The 19176-nt window shown below is 36.5% G+C and overlaps 1 pseudogene; it reads left to right on the forward strand.

Annotated features, from left to right (window-relative positions):
- The first annotated feature begins 914 nt into the window (after nt 1-914).
- LOC107639125 (pre-mRNA-splicing factor ATP-dependent RNA helicase DEAH10-like) lies at nt 915-7674 on the forward strand (annotated as a pseudogene).
- Nucleotides 7675-19176: the final 11502 nt, after the last annotated feature.

The following is a 19176-nucleotide window of genomic DNA, read 5'->3' on the forward strand; positions in this document are numbered from 1 at the left end:
TGTTAATTGTCTAATAGATTGTCAATGTGATAGTGTGATTAGAATTAGATAATAGCCTGTGTTAGAATTGATTGTTCATTGCTAATAGATTCTGTTAGAATTGATTAATTGCCTATTTGATTGTTAATTGTTAATAGGCTCTGTTCCTGTAGTGTGATTGTTAATTGCTTAATTGGATTGATTGCTAATTGCCTAATTGATTGTCACTCTTATTGTGTTAAATTAAAATATTATTGTAGTATTGACTAATTTTATGTTTATCTTCGTATTAGTTATTTTTAGAGATTGAGATTTGATTGTTGTTAAAGTGTTGGTGAAGATATGTATTTCAAAATTTAATATAAGTTTTGACTATTTTATACTTTTTTTTAGTAGGATTGTCTCGGTTGGTTCAACCAATAATCTACCAGTTGAACCAGTGACCTAGTAGTCTGACCGGTTTGATCACCGGTTCAGTTTTGACAACTATGGATAATATCATATTTCTGAAAATCTGTATATATATGTACGTATATTTATATTTATGTGTATGCTATGTAAATTACATCATACTGATAATATAATAGTTACTTATATTTATCAAAATATCAATCATCTCATGCAATTTTCTGGCATTGCTGCTTTGACTGAAGTGCTTTTTCCATGTTGACTTAATAATTGAGAGATAGTATGATTCACGATTCATAATAAGATTTTTGTTATGGAAGATCATTGTTTGAGGCCTAACTAGAGATCTGTTGTAATTGTTTCATAGTTGGATAGCAGAATATAAAAAAACTGGTAGCAGAATATATCAGATAGGCCCTAACTCGGTATCCTCTTTGCTGTTCTTTTGTAGCAAGTCTTTGAAATCTCAGTGGTAGCCACTGCCACATCTCCAAATTAACAGTTTTGGATTTGTTGAAATTCCTTCCATGGCTAAGAGAAGCAATGACCCTTGTTCTACCGGAAAATTCTCTAATGAAAAACAGAATCGTCAAACTGAGTTCTCTGCACGGTATGGATTTCTGCAATACATGTCAAGTTTCATTATTTCCTCCAAACCCATGAATGAGAGAATCACATTTGTAATCACTTTTAGTGTTTTTGTTGTTTTTTAACATTTATAGTTGTTTCCTTTTTCAGGAGGCAAAAGATAGCACAGCAGAGGAAGTCTCTCCCGATAGCTTCTGGTATTGGCTGAGCTTGATTTTATATTTTTCTTCCTTGTTATGTTTTTCCTAGTTATTTTCGGTTTGTGTTGTGATAATCCGGATTATGCTTGTTGTCATCATTGTGTACTCTTGTAGTTGAGAAAAGACTCATTGAAGAGGTCCAAAAGAATGATATTTTGATTATCGTTGGAGAAACAGGAAGTGGGAAAACTACACGTAGGTCGCATCTTATTTTTTATATAATTCATGATTTAGTTTTTCTATAAAAGTAAAGGAAAAAAGGCTTTTTTTTAGGTATAGCAGATTTTCACCATGTTCTATATATTCCATTTTACTATGTAGAGATTCCACAGTTCCTGTTTGGTGCTGGATTTTGTCGTGATGGAAAAGTGATTGGGATAACTCAACCGAGACGCGTAGCTGCCATTACAGTTGCAAAACGGGTTGCTGAAGAATGTGGTGTTGAGTTGGGCCAGAAAGTTGGGTACTCTGTTAGATTTGATGATACTACTTCCAGCTCAACAAGAATTAAATATATGACAGATGGATTGCTTCTAAGGTATACGTGTAACATGGATGTTTGGATATCTTTTTCCGTTTCCAGTAAGATTCATTTTGTGAGACTTTTACTGGGAACTTGGCCAATCAGAATTTGTTGCTCTTCTCAATACTAAAATACAGAAGAAATTATGATTTACTTTGGTGGAGGTGTCTTTCTGCCATTTGTTTTAAGTTGTTTTCTTTAAGAATGGGCTAACCAAACCACGTTCTTCACAAATCACCCTCTTTGACATGGATTTTAGTTGTATATGATTTTAAGCAGCTAAGGAGATTTCAATTTGAAATATCTATTTTCTGTAGATTGTAAGTGCAGCTTTTTGTATAGGATAGCTTATGTGTTTCTTTATACTTATAGGGAAGCATTGTTGGATCCATATCTTTCTAAGTATTCTGTTATAATTGTTGATGAAGCACATGAGAGAACTGTCCACACTGATGTCTTGCTGGCCTTGCTAAAAAATGTACAATCTGCTCGGTCAAGATCTGTTGCTGATGATCAGGGCGTTAACTTTGGAAAAAAGATTGTGAATGCTGGCATGTCACTGGAGAAAGAATACGGTGGTCAGAGCAGCAGTTTTCTTAAAAAGGATAACCACGAAAAGTATGCTCCATTGAAGCTAATAATTATGTCTGCTAGTCTTGATGCTCACACTTTCTCCGAGTATTTTGGCAGTGCCAAATCTGTTCACATCCAAGGGAGACAATTTCCTGTGGATATATTTTACACATGCCATCTAGAAGAAGATTATTTAGATGCTTCCTTGATAACAATTTTCCAGGTGATAGGTTTAATTAATAACCACTTCATTTAATCTAATATAATGCAATTGATATTTTATTTGATTGTAATGAGAAATCTTTAGATATTTTACAATGCATCACTCTTGGTTTCTACATATGCATTTATGGTATTTACAGCTTCATAACTCATGCGATGGCTCACTCCATTCATTCTCATTAGTGCATTGAATCATCCAGCGATATTGCCGTGTATATATTATAAATTAAATCATATGGTATACGGTTATAACAATGTAGTGAGTGATGGATGACTGAGAAACAAAGTTCATAGCTCTATTGCTTAAACTCATATCATTGATCTATAGATTCATTCAAAGGAGGGCCCTGGCGATATACTAGTATTTCTGACTGGTCAAGAAGAGATTGAATCAGTTGAAAAGCTTATCAATAACAGACTCACTCAGTTTCCTGAAGGGAGTCAGAAGCTTCAAGTTGTGCCTATATTTGCAGCTCTTCCATCTGAGCAGCAGTTGCAGGTCTTTGCACCAGCTCCGTCTGGGTTTCGCAAGGTATCTCATCTTTGCATTCATCTTTCATTTGCTCTGTCTCTCAACTGATTCAATAAAACTAAAGGGAAAATATATTTAAGTTAGACGTTTGTAAAATTGGATTCACATATTTAAAATGATTGATAGATTTGGTCTAGGTTTCCATTAAATATTGTGAAGCATTCTGTTTTGTCTGACCATGTCTACAATTTAAAGTGAAATGCCGGTGGCCTCATTTTAGAGTTGAATATGCATATGCACATGCTTTTAAATTCATATATAATTTATTTTCAAGTAAGGTTCACTGTAAGTGCTACCAGCTTTTCCATAACAACTACCTCCTATGATTTGGTAAATTTCAACTCGGCTAGACATAATCCCTATGAACACTATAATTTTTTTATTTTTTAAAAATTATTGGGCATCACCTGTTTAATGAGATCTAATGCAAATTTTAAATAATAATCTTTATCGAATGGGTACTCACTTGCTTATAGTTGCATTCAAGTTATCTTTCTGTTTCTTTCTTAGGTGATATTGGCAACTAATATTGCTGAGACATTGGTAACAATTCCTGGAGTAAAGTATGTAATAGATCCTGGCTTTGTCAAAGCACGCTCTTATGATCCTGGAAAAGACATGGAATCTTTGATTATAGTACCTACATCCAAATCCCAGGCACTGCAAAGAAGGTATGTGCAAGATTCTGTTTTAGTGTGCTTAATGTTGATTGTTGCTTTAATTTAGTCAACAAAAACCTGACAAGCTTTTCTCTGTTTAACCGAGGATGTCAGTTTTCCAGTGTTAATGTAGTTTAGTGTAGAAAACCTTTTCCTCACATCACACGACATTGCTAAACAAAGACTTTTTAGATGCAAATCTAGCATATTATTTCTGGTATATTTTTCAATTTGTTTATGTCATGTGTTTTTTTTTTTTTTTTTTGCTATGCATGTCCATTGGGAATCTCTTTATTATAAAGCTTGTAATATATTTTATCAGAAAATGAAATTAAACTGAGTGATGTAACCTTTCATTTCTTTTATCTTTATGATGCCTTTTCAAGTCTTGAACTCTCTTTTCTGTATCATAGCTCATTCTTTAATTGTGATTTTATGCGTAGCAATTCTTACATATCATATGTTGGTTATAATGAGTGATGCCATTTGCATAGTTAGTTTCGCTAAACTATCTTACTGAAATTAACATATACACAAAATTCTTCATTAAGTACGAGCAAACTGATTGTTAGCTTTGTTGTTTAGTGGCCGTGCAGGGCGTGAAGGACCTGGAAAATGCTTTCGTCTATATCCAGAAAGTGAATTCGAGAAGCTTGAGGATTCGACAAAGCCAGAGATTAAGCGGTGCAACCTATCTAATGTGATTTTGCAGCTTAAGGCCTTGGGTGTTGATGACATATTAGGGTTTGATTTTATTGAGAAACCTTCACGGTGAGAAACTTGTCAGCATTTTGGTTTGATTGTTTCCCTACATTTACATATTTATCAGTATTTATGTGCTCCATTTTTGCTGATAATTATTTATCGTAGCATTTTTTTTAGATATGTCTATGGTGAATCCTTTTTATTTTTAACATATGGTTTTTGATGGCACAATGGTAGAATTCTCCCTTTCCTGAACAAATTCTTCCAAGTTCCAACTAATATTTCAGAGGTAATGCCTGTTTTACTCACTGAAATTGAATGAATGAGTCATTTTAGTACCTTATTTTTCAAAATGACAAATTCTGTCCCCCACTTTCAGAAATGTGATTCCCATGTTCATAGCTAGTCGACGTGGAAACATTTTAATTATGGTCAATATGGTGCTTGAAGTTAGTTCATGTGTCTTATTGATGTGTATCAATTTTTATTTAATTAAGACCTATGAACCAATATTAAAATACCATTTGAATACAATTAAGAAGTGTTACACATTTAAAAATTATTATAGTACCGGGGTGGCATTTAAATGTTCACTTCAGCATTACCCTAACGGATATGAGACAAAAGTTTCGTTGTTTCTAAAAGTGGGACACTTAGTTGGTCATTTTGAAAAGCTGGGAATCAAATTGACCCATCTAATCAATTTCAGGAATCAAGATGCACATTACCTCAATATTTTAGCTTTTGATAAATAAATAAAGAAGGTGGAGTTTTGTGATTAATTTTGGAAGAAAAAAACAACTTTCTGAATCCAAACAGACCCAAATGATTCTATTCTCTTCAATATAACATCAACCACAACCACTTTCTAAGGTAGTAAAAATGAGTTTTAATGGTTCATTTCACTTATTATCATAGTGCAACCTGAGAACAACATATATGGTTGTTTGCACTGTGGTGCACATTATACTTCTTGGTACAATGACCACTATTTGGAAGCATACATGAGATAAATAAAAATTTCTGTTTGACTAGATGTAATTTCTGATCTCTTTGATAATATATTAGTGAATTATTCTTCTGGCATCCCTGGTTAGTGAGCTTTTGAAATTTGTTTTGATCTCTTGTAAGCTGTATCATGTATTGTACTGTTGAACTGAAGTAGCCTCTTTCAGGGTAAGGGATATATATATATTACTGTTTCTATATGCTAATATACTATGCAAAACATTATTAAAAGCTTGTTCCCTTTCATGTTTGAACAGGACAGCGATTATCAAATCATTGGAATAGCTATTTTCACTAGGTGCTCTAACAGATGACTGTCAGCTCTCTGATCCTGTTGGGCATCAAATGGCTCAGCTGCCCTTGGACCCTGTTTATTCCAAAGCTCTTATCTTAGCTAGTCAGTATAACTGCTTAGAAGACATGTTGATAACCGTAGCAATGCTGTTTGTGGAATCCATATTTTATGCTCCTCGGGAAAAGCAAGTAGAGGTTTGAATAACAAATTCTAATTCTACTGCGTATCTGTTATATTCTCTTTTGATGTTACTATGAAAAACAAGGCTTAAAAGGATTTTGGTCAAATTCCTGTGTTTTTTTCCTCTTATCCTTATAATTCTTTGGGTTTTCGTTTAGTAAAATTTCAAAGTTGGTCATTTAAGTACCTACAATTAATTTGCTTGCTGATGTGATATGTCTTGCCACTTCAGCATTTAACCTGCCAGTTCAGCACTTAACAAAACAAACTAGGACTAAAATAGATAACTTTAATTTTACTCGACTAAAATCAGAAAAATTTTAGGGACCAAAACATAAGAGGTGTTTCGTAGGGACCAAAAATTTATTAAATCCGACAAATAAATATGAATATTAATCATTGATTGTATACTTCCATAGTCTACCCCTCTATTGACTATTTAACAGAATGTGTAGATAGTGTATAAATGATTTATAAAATAAGCAATGAATTTCTGTAGGAAAATTCTAGTGTTGGTATAATTACAGGTATCATTCATTGTCTATTCCTTGCATGCAATTGAATTACTGTTTTTCTCATCTTTTTACTAGGCAAGAATTGCAATAAAATGCTTCTCTAGTCCGGAGGGAGACCACATTACTTTGATTAATGTGTATCGAGCATCTAATGATTTCTTAGAGAAGAGATCAATAGAAATGGGTAAAGCAAAAATTGAAAAGGCTTTCAAAAAGTGGTGTAAGGATAATTTTATTAGTAGTCGTTCTCTTAGACATGCTCGTGACATCCACAGGTAGTTCTTATTTTAAATCTAAATGTCGCAAATTCGTGATATCTTTGAAGGTAAATTACACTCACAGCCCGAGGTTTATCAAATTACGGGCACCATCCTTTTATTTGAATAGCATGCACTCACCTCTCCTCTATTTGTCATTAAATTGAAATGACATTAAATAAGTTATATAAAGTCATTTTTAACTCCACTATCTTTATGCATAGAGAACTTGTAGCGACAGAAGAACAATGTCAAAGGCTCTTTTTCTTTTAACATTGTTATGTAGGGAATTTTTGTCATTTCAATTCAGTAAAGTAAAATAAAACAAAATAAAAAGTATTAAGATACAGGTATAGGCACATGTATAAAGATTTGATAGTTACATTAATACCAGGAATCTAAGTGTATTATTTAGGCGAACAATTGGTACAATGCGGGGGTGGTGAGTGCATACTGGTCAAAAAATGTGGGTAGGGATGAATGTAATTTTCCTTGTCTTGCTTGAAATCTACTCTATGCATTCTCATCTATGATAACTACTGCAGGCAAATTAGTGTACATGCTGAACAAATGGGGCTGAATCTAGCTTCTTGTGGAGATGATATGCTTCAGTACCGCAGATGTCTTGCTGCTTCCTTTTTCCTCAATGCGGCCATAAAGCAGCCTGAGGGCACATACAGGTTGTTGTCTATTCCCTCTATTAAGTTCAAACTCCTGTGGAATTTTATATTTTCATTCTTTAGCATTTTGACTTGTTTGCTAATTGGCAACTGTATATAGTGTTCAACTCAGATATTTATTTTACTTATTATGGAAACAACTTTCTGCTTTGTCGCGTCATGACAGGGCCTTGGCAAGTGGTCTGGTGGTGCAAATCCACCCATCTTCTGTATTATTCAGGCAAAAACCAGAGTGTATTATTTTTAATGAACTTGTTCAAACTAATAGCAAGTACGTTCGGAATGTAAGCAGAATTGACTACCTATGGTTAACTGAGCTGGCTCCTCAATATTATGCTGTGAAAAATTAAATTCTTGATGGTTTTGCCAAACAGGTAATTAAAACTTTCTTTATTTTTGCATCTCATTAGTGATTTGATAATTTTGGGCAGTTATATACTTTTATTATGTTAAGCTTTGCCATTTTACATCCATAGAGAATAAAGTAACTTGCTAAAGTGGCCTTGAAATTCCCAAAAGTTTCCTATATCTTTGTCGCCTTAACACTATGCTTGGCATATTAATGATGTTATGCTTAAACTGGAATAACTGCTGATATCAGCTTAGTAACAAAATGGATCTGATTAGCTTGTGATGTCTCTAGGTTTTCTTTCTTCCTAGAAATCCTAGCTCAATGGAACTGATAATCTCATGTACAGTGAAATTGCGTTGCACCTAATCTCAAGATGTGAAACATAATATGCTAATGATTGTGCACGAGTTCAAACCCCTTCACCTGGAAAAATTAAAGAAATGATTTATACAAAATTTATCCATTCATTCCACATATAAATGGCACTGAAATGATTGATTTTTATAAATGACAACAGTTTTAATGGCTTGTCTTTGCTGTCATTACTTGTCTAAAACTATGGAGATGCGGTTGGATCCTCCGATGACATACACCTCTTACTGAGTTATTCCTGCTTTATTTTCTACTACTTGGGTGGTTACTGCTAACGCAGGCAGCTGACTGGACATCTAGGGATAAAGCACTGTTTCGATGCGGGCCGCGAGAGCGGTACCAAATCGGGTAATCTCGTGGTCCTCTGCAGGTACTTGTGGATTCAAAGGTACGCGAAGGGGAACACTAAAATAAGTGAAGTGGTCTAATACGGATTCTGTCTTATCGATTTCACTTAACTTAATAGTATTGAAATGTATTTATTTCCTATGCATTGACGGAACTCCTAATGGGTCTAGGCAAAATTTCCATGTCTCTCGTGGTTACTGCTATCGAGATTCAGTAATGGTTGAGTGATGGAACCGCAAACCTTACTGTCGATGGCTACATTTGAGGTGGTGGATTAGCTTGAGCAAAGGAATTGAGTTAGACCAGTTAACAAATATTTTGAGCTGCCCAATTCTATCAAACTTTAGGTGCTAGTGGTATTATGTCGATGCTTATTTGTCTAACTTACGAGTTCAATAATCAGGGTGTAAAGCAATGTTCCAAAAATCAGTTTGAACCAGCCAGTCAAATCAGTTGAACCAAAAACCGCTGACAAATACGGTTCGAACAGAAAGTAAAACTGCCAGTTTTGAAAATCGGAGTTGGACCGTCGAATTGGCCGGGAACTGATCGGTCGAACCGAAACGTGACCCGACCAGTTTTTGAAATTTGGGAAAAACGCTGCGCTTTGCATGCTGAAAGGGCCAAAGGGGAACCCTAGTCACCGATAGAGGCACAGACCCACTAACGGACTCACCCCTCTCCTCTCGAGCCTCCACTCACCTCTCACATCTCCAGTTTGACTCACCTTGAGCTTCCGGCACAACTTTCATCCAGCCATTGCTGCCGTCGCAACTTCCGTTGTGCTAACGTTAGCTAGCTCTGTTCGCGCAGCCACGAACCGTCACGAAGTCAGCCTTCGAAAATCGCAGCCACCGGAGGGGAGGAGGGAGCCTGCCTTTGTTGCGTTGCCGCCGTGCCTCCATTGCTGCCAATCCATCACCGCCGCAGCTAGGCAAAGCCATTGTCGTCGCTGTCACGTGAGGAAGGAAGCGAGAGAGACCGAATCTGCGAGAAAAGAGAAGTCACCCCGCTGAAAGCCGCTGTTGAAGACCCCATGTTAAAAGCGGTTCTGCTTGAATCTTTCAAAGTTGTTTTGATTTCCCCACTATTGTTGCGATCTGCTACTTTCTTTGCAATTGTCTCTAAGCGTACTTGATTTTTTGGATTTAGAGTTATTTTTTATTGAAACTCTGCTTATGTTACACTTGAGGTACATAGCCGGTCCCAAGCCCGGATAAAGGAGGAGGGTTGTGTTAGGTCTTCAACAACCAACATAAAAACTTAGTCGAATCTTCATAACATGAATCAAAGACGTTATTGAGCTAAAGCTAGGTCGTTGCCCGGAAGCAACGCGCTGTATGGTTTGAGTATGGTGTCAAATGAGCAAGAGTCACTACATCGGTGTCCGGATATAGTCTTAAATGAGCAACGGTTCCCGCGATTTCGTGAACGGACGAGGGTAAATAAGCTAGTTCACAAAGTAAAAGGTAAAAGTCGGAGCAACAAAAGGTTGAGATTTGGGACATGGAACATAGGCATTCTAACAGGAAAATCCATGGAGGTGGTGGACACTATGACAAGGAGGAAGATTAACATTATGTGCTTACAAGAAACAAAATGAGTTGGTGCGAAGGCTAGGGAGTTAGATACTTCCGGATTCAAACTTTGGCATACAAAAAAGGTGAAGAATAGGAATGTGGTTGGAATTATTGTGGATAAGCAGTGGAAGAAGGACGTAGTGGATGTCAAGAGGGTGGCAGATCGGATCATCTCTATCAAACTTGTGGTGGAGGGAGGTGCTTTTCATGTGATTAGTGCTTATGTACCGCAAGTGGGTTCGGACGAACAACACAAGATAAGGTTTTGGGAGGATCTAGAGAGTTTGGTCCAAGACATGCCTTCGGGAGATAAAATTTTATTAGGAGGAGATTTAAATGGTCATGTTGGAAGAGAAGTGACTGGGTATGGAAGTATTCACGGAGGCCATGGTTTCGGGGTGATTAATGCCGATGGTAAAACTATTTTGGACTTTTCCTCAATCTTTGACCTTCTCATCGCAAATACATGTTTTAAAAAGAGAAACGAACATCTTATAACCTATAAAAGTGGCATGACAAGCTCTCAAATCGACTTCTTATTGAGGAGAGTCAACCGAAAATTTTGCATTAATTGTAAAATTATCTCGGAAGAGAGTTTAACAACATAGGATGCTTGTAATGGATTTTCGCATTGAGCAAAAGTCGAGGAAAAGACATCATACGAAGAACCCAAGGACGAGGTGGTGGCGGATGAAAGGTGAGGAACAAAGAAGCTTCCTAAGACGGGTAGGAAAAGAGGCAAAGTGGAATGGAATGGAAGCGCAGAAGAGATATGGAGGGAGATGGCAGAAGTTATTAAAAGAACAACAAAATAAAGTTTTGGTGAATCTAAAGGGATAGGACCAAGAGACAGGAGTCCTGGTGGTGGAATGCGAGTGTACAAGAAAAGATAAAGATAAAAAGGGAGTGATTTAAAGAGTGGTCTTTATGTTGCAATGCAGATAATTAGAAAAAATATAAGAAGGCTAAGAAAGAGACAAAAGTGGCTGTAAGTGAAGTAAGAACAAGAGCATATGAGGGTCTCATCCAGTCTTTGGACACGAAAGAAGAAAAAAAGGTATATATAGAATCGCAAAGAGCCGTGAAAGGAGATATTTGGATCAGGTTAAGTGCATAAAGGATAAGGATGGAGAAGTGCTGGTCTAAGAGGAGAAGACTAATGAAAGGTGGAAGAGCTACTTCTACGAGTTATTTAATGAAGGACATAAGACTCTTTCGTGCCTTGGTCGGTTATGCATAAGGGAAAAAAATCAAAACTTTGATTACTATCGAAAGATTCGAGCCTTCGAGGTAAAATAGGCTCTAAAACAGATGAAAAATAACAGGGCAGTAGGACCTGATAATATCCCGATTGAGGTTTGGAAGGGCTTTGGAGGAAAAAACATCAATTGGTTAACCAAGTTTTTTAATGAGATTTTAGGGTCAAAGAAAATGCCTGATGAGTGCAGAAAGAGCACATTGGTACCTATCTACAAGAATAAGGAGGATATACAAAGTTATGAAAACCATAGAGGGATCAAGCTCATGAGCCATACCATAAAGTTATGGGAAAGGGTGATAGAACGAAGGTTGAGAAAAAAGACACAAGTAACAGAGAATCAATTTGGATTTATGCTAAGCAGATCCACCATCGAAGCGATATACCTGTTAAGAAGGATGATGGAAAGGTATCGTAGTAATAAAAGAGACCTACATATGGTGTTTATTGATTTGGAAAAAGCATACGATAGGGTGCCAAGGGAGATCTTATGGAAGGTTTTAGAAAAGAAGAGAGTAAGGATCGCATATATTCGTGCAATTAAAGACATGTATGATGTGGCCACAACTAATGTGAAGACTCAAAGTGATGTGACAGGAATTTTCTATTGGTATAAAATTACACCAGGTACATCTTTAAGTCCATACCTTTTCACATTAGTCTTGGAAGTATTCAGAGCACATCTAAGAGCTTGTGCCACGGTGCATATTTTTTGCCAACGATATTGTCCTTATGGGAGAGTCAAGGGAATACCTAAATAAAAAATTGAACTTATGGAGAGAAGCTCTAGAAGTGTATGGTCTACGCATAAGTCATAGCAAGACGGAATATATGGAATGTAAGTTCGGTTTGAGAAGGAAAAACCCTAATATAGAGGCGAAGATTGGAGAAAACATCCTACGAAAAGTTAAAAGTTTTAAGTATCTTGAGTGTATCATACAAGATAATGGAGAAATTAAACAGGATGTAAATCATAGGATCCAAGCAGATTGGTCAAAATGGCGGAGTGCATTTGGTTTATATGTGACAAAAAAGTGCCTTTAAAACTTAAAGATAAATTCTATCGCACTGTTATAAAATGGGCAATGCTTTATGGTACGGAGTGTTTGGCGGCCAAAGGGGAGCACGAACATAAGCTAAGTGTGGTAGAGATTAAAATGTTGAGATGGATGAGTGGTCATACGCGATTGGATAAAATAAGGAACGAAGAAATAAGGGAGAGAGTTGTAGTAGCACCCATTGTGAAAAAGGTGGTAGAATTGCGTCTCAGGTGGTTTGGACATTTGAGAAGAAGACCGACAGAACACTCAATCAGGAGAGTGGATGAAATGGAAGATGGACAAGTGGTGAAAGGCAGAGGAAGACCTATAAAGACCATCCATGAGGTGGTCAAACGAGATCTACATGTAAACGGTCTCTCTGTAGACATGATACATGATAGAGCTCAATGGCGTCGTTTGATTTATGTAGCCGACCCCACCTAGTGGGACAAGCTTTGTTGTTGTTGTAAAGTTATTTTTTATTGAATTTCTGGATTTGAATTTTGAATTCCTGCTTGATCTACAATTTCTGTTGATTTTTATTGTTGTTGTGGTTGAAATTCAAAATTGAAATATGATTCTTCTTCTTCATCAACTTCATATTTTGGACTTGTTGATTTGTGAACTGATCTTGTGAAATTGAATTTGTGATCTGTTGTTGGATTTGTTGCTAAATTGCTTGTGGAATCTGAATTTGCATCGATTTCAGCCTCTCTTTTTTCTTGAATTCATGTTAATGCTGCTGCGATTTCTTGTTCTATTGATAGCTAAGATTTGGTTGGTTCTTGATTGATTTGTGGTGGTTGTTGTTGTTGCCTTAGTCTAGCTTTAATCTCTTCCCACTCAATTTTCCATTCTGCAACTTCATTTCAGCAAATTTCTGGCAAGATTGGACGCATATCCGGTTGGTAACAATGATAGAACGCAATTTTGAATTTTTTCGAATTGGCAAATGGATTGAGCGCCTTCCAAATTCTAATGGGCATAACTAGTATCCTTCCTAATATTAAATCGTAACATGTAGTGGCCACTGTTTATGAATATCAGAAGTATGCAAAATCAGTAGAGGATGCTGTTGCTGATGTTCTCAGAGCAGGTATTTTATTTGGCATTTTCATTTCAAGTGGATGAATGGTTTCACTGAATTTAGTAAACAATTTTTGTTATTGGTTTATTTTTAGGTGTGGGCATTAATTGTGGAACATACATGCTTAGACATACTCAAGCTGCTATCAAACAAGGGAAGGTAGAAGAAGAGGAGCTAGATAGAGCTCTTTTCAACCTATTCTCGGTTCAACTTCCCCTAGGAATGTTTGATGGCGACCCCAGAAAGGGGCAGTTTGGGAAACGGGGCCATGGAATGTTTGTAGCACAAAGCACAGAACCCTGACACTTGAGGTTGCAAGGCAAGGGATTGTGCTGCTGAATAAGGCAAGGGATTGTGAATATGAATGAATGTGATAAAATTGTGAATATGAATAAATATGATTGATGATAAACTTGGATGTTGGCATTTTATATTTAGTTGGTTGGTTTTGTTATTTGAATGAGATAATAACATTCTAGTTTATATAGTACTTTTAATTTGAATGATATTTAAAGTTTATATTAAATTATAATTATGTTTTAATGTGTTTATTTATTATTTTATTATAAAACAGTTTTTTTGGTTCAATCATGGTTGAACCGGTTGAACTTATGAACCAGTGAACCAGTAACTAAAGTGGTTCGATAATCGGTTCGGTTTTCAGAACTTTGGTGTAAAGTTATTTTTCTAGATCTGCATATTTATCTAATCATGTATATTAATTTTAAGGGTAAAGTATGTTTTTTGTCTCCTAAATTTTTCAAAAATACCTCTAACGTTTAATTCGATTCAATTTTGTCTTTAATGTGTGAAATAATTTTTAATTTTATCCTTATCATTAAATTTTAGACGGTCAACCATTAGTCAACATTTTAATTCTAATTTTACCCATTATTATTTCTTTTATTTTCAATGTCAATCTTAATAATTCAGAAAATTCACCTCTCTTAATCTTGAATCCCACTCTTCTTGACCATTGCCAAACACCCTTCACCTCCACTGCCACCAACTTACAGCAGCCATGTCATTGGTCCACACTTTTCTTTAGAGAAAGTTCAGTTATGTTCATGTGTTCTTGACCCAAAATGAAAAAAATTATAAAAGGACATTGCTCTATTATTATGATGCTATCATGTACATCCAGATTTGCGCTATTATAACATCATAATCCAATTATTGTGTCTACCATTGCTCTCCTCTTCCTTAGTCTCTCGATACTTTTTAGCACCATTCTATCTATGTCCCTCCTTGTATTGGTTCGATTTTTCTATGAAGACCACCAATAAAATGTGTCCAGCACTCTATACTGCAATTTCAAATTTTTGAAAAAATATTTATCACAGTGGAAACCACACTGCCATGTCAACCCCTCAGCCACCGCAGCCACCCAACTCAACAAAACAATAGGAACAATAATAGAAAAGGAACAGGAAGAAAAGAGGAAGAGTAATATGGATGACAGAGAAAGAGGAAGAAATTAGGAAGCCGGCAACGGCCAGATTTGGAAGGCGACGTAGAGGCAGAGATGGTGACACAAGACAAATCCAAAAGTAACACGAGGTGGAGGTAGAGGTGGAGGTGGCTACCCGAAAGGAGGCGCGGAAAGGAAAAACTTTTTGTTTAATTTAAGCTCTTTAATTATGAATGCATGATTCTTTGTTTGTTTGAGAACAAGCAAAAACCTAAGTTTGGTGTTGTGATGCATGAGTATCTTTTAGTAGTTTCCTAGTTAATTCTGTTAGTAAAGTCAATGATTTCTCGCTATATCTCTGGTGTTTTAGTTAAGATACTTTGAGTACTTTGCTTTATGTGTTTTGTCAGAGATTATTGAAGATTATCTAAATAACAGAAATAAACTCAGAGAGGTACTCAAGTCAAAGAGGAAGCTAAGTCAGAGAGCAAACAGAAACAGAGAGCAAGCAAAAATAGAGAAGTAAGCAGAGGCATGGCGTGCCACTTGCTTCACGCCAGGCACACGTTGGGCCAAAGTCCAGAAAGCTACCTTCACTCCACCATCGAGGGTGTGGGATGTGCCTCACTCCACCATCGAGGACGTGGGACGTGCCTTACGCCATCCACGCTATCTTGATAAGAAAATTCATTGTTGGTCTAGAATTTCTCTTAATAGAAATAAGAACTTCGTTGTAAGCATAGCTCCAAACCAACAAATAACTCTCACATCAAATTTTAAAAGATTAGTTGTCACAAGTACAAACCCCAATGAAAATTAACCTAAGTATTTAAACCTCGGGTCGTCTCACAAGGAATTGCAATGAAGTGAATGATTATAACAAGGGGGTTTGGTTTGGTAAAAGGGGCAAGAAAATAAATGGCAAGAAAATTAAAGCAAACAATTAAAGAAAGCAAGTAACAAAGAGAGACATTCATGGCAAGGATTGAGAATATATGCCTTTTATCCTAGTAACTAATAACAATAATTAACAAGAGCTAATCCTATTTCGTCATCTCCAACATCAGAAGAAAGTACAATGTCATCTTCAACATAGGGAGAAAGTCAAATAGGACTAGTTAATCTCAATCCAAAAGTCTTAATCAACTTACTAATTGAATTAGCAAGAGATTAGAGTCAATGGAAACAATATTAACTAATCACTCTAGATCACCAATCTAAATTGGATATTCATGACTCAAGATTGTCTAATTCCTCTTTCCAAGCCAAGAATGCTAAAAAATCTACTCTAACATCCTTCCAAGTATTTTGTCAAACACTTGAAAGGCATAAAAGGAAATCAAGCTAAAATGACAACAAGAATAAAATCTAACAACTACCAATTGCAAGGAAATTAACAACAACTCAATTAACAATAAAAGAACATCAAATATGAAATTGCATTAAATGAAAACCATATCCAACAAAATGCTTATTAATGAAATCTACTACTACCCAATACAAGAAATTAACAACAACAACTAAGGAAAGCACATTAAGCATGAAATACCTCAAAATTGCATTAAGGAGAATGGAAATTAACAAGAGTTCATGACATAAAAATAACCAAAATGAGAAATTAACAAGAGAAAAGAGAAGAATTAAGACAATACAATAAGGAATTGTAAAAAAGACAAGATGAAAACAAAGAATTAAACCTAGATCTAAGAGAAATTGACCTAACCCTAACCTAATTCTAGAGAGAAGCGGGAGTTTCTCTCTTTAGAAACTAACTACATGCTTCCGAGTCTACAATTAATTGCTCCCCCCTTTGCCCAAGCTTGAATTCTGCATGAAATATCCTCAGAAATGAGTTGGATTTGGGCTTGGGAAGCTCAGAAATCGCTCCCAGCAAATTCACTTTAAGTGAATTCACTTTAAGTGAGTCACGTGCTGAGCGTCACGCGTGCGCGTGGACGACGCATGCGCATCGCTGGCCAAAACTCCTACTCACACGTACGCGTAGGTGACGCGTGCGCGTGGCTTGCAAATCTCTTCTCACACGTATGCGTGGATGACGCGTGCGCGTGACCTTTAATTCTCCAAATGCTCATTTATTCATGAATTCTCCACTTTGCATGCTTTTCTCTTCATTTTTTCCATCCAATACTTGCCTTATGAATCTGAAATCACTCAACAAACCAAGGTTGCGAGAACCGGACCGGTCAATAAACCGGTGAGGTCACTGGTTCAATAGTTCACTGGTTCGACCGGGGTTCAACCGGTTTAATTAAATATTAAATAAAATTATTAAAAAATTTAAAAATAATTTTAAATATATAAATTCAATAATTTCTAATTTAATAAAATTTAAAATTTCACATAATAAATTATCCATAACTTAATATTAGAAGTTCACAAACAACTTCAAACATCAAAGTTTATAACTAAACAACTTCATAGATTATTAAGGAAGAGAAATATAGTGATATTAAGAATTTGAAAAGTGTCACGTTCAACTCTTAAGTAACAAGTTTAAAAACAGAGCAATTTCTAGAAATTTGGGTAGCAAGTAGCAGCAAAATATAAGCACATGAATCCAAAAATTGCAATTAACATGAGAAAAGCATGGATTGCATGTACAGAGGCAGCATCAAACTTAATTTCACAAGTATAGTTCAGCAGGGCAGCAGGTAGAATCAGGTCACATGAAACAGAAACAACACAGTAATGATCACACCAACATCATTCAGCAAACAAGCAGTATTAAGCCATGTTGGATAATCAAGAACGGAGCAATTATCAGGCCTAGAATCCTCTAACCACAACCTAGCTACCTAACAGCATATATATCTATCTATTCTAACAAACAGAATTATTAAGAACTCCACAGAACATGAACTCCTCCTCTTAGAATCCATAGTATGAGCAAGTGAAGGCTCCAGCAGCTGATCATGGAGTAGAGTTCCACGCCATTCAACCATTCATACACAACTTTCCCCACCAATGGACCGTATAACACATACTGTATTTATCAAATTGAAAACACACAAGTAGTTAGACTTATTCTATATACATAACAGATGTATCACATAATATAATATACCATGAATAATCCAAAATTCTCCCATGGCCAGCTTGATAAAGGAGCACTACCCATTTCACTGCACTAGGTTCTGCTAGTTTAAGATATTTACAAACCTTGTTAAATGTATGTATGGTATCTTTCTTCTGAGGAAAAACTCTTACTTTTGTAGCTTTCTTTTCTTTCTGTATTCTCCTAAAGCTGAATAGAGCCCCAAAAAACTATGGCAGCCAACGAGCAGAAACTGGAAAAGATCCCAAAACCAAACAATAATGATAATATCAGAGAAGAACGAAAGAAAACAAAAAAGAACCAATTTCTTAATTCTATATTATGATTAATCAGCAATCTAACTAAAATTAATAACAGAATTAATAAAAGAAAGTAAAGAAACAGAGCAGGAAGCAGGGATAAGGCAGGGGACCTGGAATGTAGCAGAGACAGACTGGGAAATGGAAAGGGAAAGAAGAGCAGAAGTAGTGCCGCCCAGAGTTGGTGGTGGCCGGTTGAGCTCGCGGCGGCGTAGAGAACGACGCGAGCGGCGGAACAATGCAGGGCAGAGAGATTCAGCTTCTCTCTGTGGCAGTGACGAGAGCTGAGTGGGGGCAGAAGCGTTCGAAGGGAAAAGGAGAGGCGAGAAGAGAAGAGGGAAGGTAAGAATGGTGGTCAGCTTTCCGGACGATGGGTCGCCGAAGACTGCTGTTGTTGGCTGAGAGCGAGACGAGGAGGCGGGGGCTGCTGGCGCCTGGCTGAGAGAGAGAGAGGGTTGTAGCACCGTAGTGGGTTAGGGATTTGGGTGAGTGAGACTGATGAGAGGGTTAGGTTCGCGTACGCCTTTGTCTTTTTTTTTTTTTAAGCCAAAACGACGTCGTTTAGCATTGAAGTTGCAAACCACTAAACCGCCAAAAAACCGGACGGTTCTTCTGGTTCGCCGGTTAACCGCCGGTTCGATCGGTTTTTTCACCGGTTTTTTGCCAGGCAGTTTTCTACGTTACCCGGACCGGCTAGGTAACCGGTTCCCGGTTTTTCCGATTGAACCGGCCGGTCCGGTCCGGTTTTCAGAACCATGCAACAAACATATCAAGGCATCGAATGAAATTAAAGTGAATTAAATTTAGCTATTTTAAGGGCTAAAAAGCATGTTTTTACACTTAAGCACAAAATTAGAAAGAATTACAAAACTATGCTATTTCATTGAATAAATGTGAGATAAGTTGATAAAATCTCCCAAATTAAGCACAAGATAAACAAAAAAATTGGGGTTTATCAAACCTCTCCACACTTAAACCATGCATGTTCTCATGCTAAACTCAAGAAAGAAACAAAGGGTATCAACATTT

The sequence above is a fragment of the Arachis ipaensis genome, chromosome B4, assembly GCF_059453495.1.
Source record: "Arachis ipaensis isolate K30076 ecotype BB chromosome B4, ASM5945349v1, whole genome shotgun sequence".
NCBI lineage: Eukaryota > Viridiplantae > Streptophyta > Magnoliopsida > Fabales > Fabaceae > Arachis > Arachis ipaensis.